This window comes from Cebus imitator, unplaced genomic scaffold (assembly GCF_001604975.1).
Source record: "Cebus imitator isolate Cc_AM_T3 unplaced genomic scaffold, Cebus_imitator-1.0 Scaffold296, whole genome shotgun sequence".
NCBI classification, from domain to species: Eukaryota; Metazoa; Chordata; class Mammalia; order Primates; family Cebidae; genus Cebus; species Cebus imitator.
In genome coordinates, this window is record NW_016107611.1 from 573,261 (window position 1) to 575,464 (window position 2,204).

General features: G+C 37.0%; 1 protein-coding gene across 5 annotated transcripts in view; it reads right to left on the bottom strand.

Moving 5' to 3' along the window:
- The window catches only part of ZNF45 (zinc finger protein 45), a 16,075-nt gene that overhangs the window by 10,444 nt on the left and 3,427 nt on the right, over window positions 1-2,204 (bottom strand). For 4 of the 5 annotated variants that reach the window (XM_037729189.1, XM_017502390.2, XM_017502389.2 and 1 more), the window contains one exon: window positions 1,530-1,576. The gene's annotated coding sequence lies outside the window, so the exon portion shown is untranslated. Of the gene's footprint in view, window positions 1-734; window positions 1,577-2,204 lie in introns of those variants that run through there. The other variant, XR_005196031.1, reaches the window with a different exon arrangement.

A 2,204-nucleotide genomic window follows, 5' to 3' on the forward strand; every position in this document is an offset into this window, starting at 1 on the left:
GCTAATTTTTTGTATTTTTAGTAGAGACGGGGTTTCCCCATGTTGACCAGGATGGTCTCGATCTCTTGACCTCGTGATCCACCCGCCTCGTCCCCCCAAAGTGCTGGGATTACAGGCGTGAACCACCGCGCCCGGCCTTGTTTTAAGTTTTCATAAGAAAACTGTTCATTCCTGGAGCCCTGCACATTCAAGTGCCCTAAATGAATGACAGTGATCATAGAGAAGGGGTCACTGGAGAGTAAATCAAATAGGGGCAGTATTATCTGAGGCATCTTCCATTAACCGGGACAAGCTAGGCACCCACACAAAAAGGGCCAGGTCCTCTGAGTGGAGAATTATTTTCCTTTGCCTCTCTCTCTTCAATCAAGTAAAAATCCTGGATTCTTTTTAAATCAGTTGGATCTTTGGTATCCTAGGTGAAACTACGCAACTTTCCACAATTCTATAATCTTGTTTCTTTGTAATTAAAATGCACATGAGACCAAGTACTTCCTCATTAAGTTGGTTTGAGAAATACAGTAAGAAAAGTATCTGGTAAGTCCTCTTGTACTACTGGACTTTTAAAATTAAGTACATTAAGGCCGGGCGTGGTGGCTCACGCCTGTAATCCAAGCACTTTGGAGGCCAAGGCAGGCGGATCACCTGAGGTCGGGAGTTCAAGACCAGCCTGACCAACATGGTGAAACCCTGTCTTAAAAAAAAAAAAAAATTAAGTACATTATTACTTCAATAAAATAAATTAACATAAGAGTAAAAAAATTACAGATCAGTAAATAAACATACACAGGGTATAACTCAGGCCTGGGTAAGAAAAATCTAGCTTTCTTATTTGAAAATATCTAATATTTTCTCTGAGCAGTTAAATCATGTTGCACAATGTCATATTTGAATAATTGACATACAAAATACACAAAGTACCACATATCAAAACTACTTTTTCAACACGGTGTTTCTATAACATTAGAAGTAAATAATAGCAAAACTCTTTCAAATTGCTTTTTGGAAAAAATGATTATTTGTGGGAAAACTGTAGTAATAGTTTTCAGTAAAAATTCTAAACTACCTAAGTGTTCATGAATCAGGAGACAAGTTATCTCACATATACACCACAGAGTACATCAATCCAAGGGACTATAATGTAGCCATGAAAAATGTGGAGCAAATAATATTAATTAGAAAAGGTATAACTGGAAAGTTTTATCTATACAATACTTACAAATACACAGTTATGAATACATCTGAGGAAGAGAACATGGGAAAATCAAAACAGTTGTTATGTAAGGGAAACAGTAGAAAAATGAGAGATTTTTATTCTGTTGCTGACTTTTCTATTCCATGCTTATTTATCAAATTATAAAGTCATAAAATAAAGCAATAAAAACACAAAAGTAAAAAGCAGCAAGCATCTGGCACACAAGAGGCTCTCACATGTGTACTGTCCTCCTTCATCCTAACAGAGAGAACAAGGTGTGTGTTATCTTTGAGAAATGAAATGACAGTTATTATTGAGAAAGGGAGGTTCAACTCACCTCAGACTTTGTCATCTTGTCCTCCTCTTTCTGGAGAAGTGCCAAGTCTTAAGAGAGAAGGAGAAAAAAATGAGGGAAGGAGAAAAAAGCCATGAGAGTTTAGCCAAGGATGTCACTAACCCTCATAGCTGTTTTTTTTCTGTTTGTTTGTTTTTTGTTTTTAACATCAAACAGCAACAGTGTTCCTTCCTCAGCCTGGCTTGATGAACAGAGACTAGGCTGGATTCCAGACACTACTTGTCCCTTTGGCTGTAAGACTCTGGCAGCAAGCGACCTGCCTGACCACACACACAGTACCCCCAACATAATTTCTCCTTGTGGCTCTCAGGGTATGACTGATTCTAGGGAAAGTAGACATTGAGAAGAAAAAACCGAGATTAAGAGTAACCTCTGGGGCCAAATGCCTAGACTTATGGCACTGCTATCTATTCACTATGAAATTCTGGACAAATTATTAATATCTCTGCCTCAGTTCTTTCATCCATAAAATGAAGAGATTAACAATGAGAGAATTAACAATCTCATAGGATTGTTTACAAATTAAATGAGGAGAGAAAAAGTTGAAAGAATATTTTCAGAGAACCTTATTTTTTAGATGCAGAGAAGCACATATCATTCAGTAACATAAAACCTGTCCTCATTAATGGTTTCTACCAATAAAATCTTTTTTTTTTT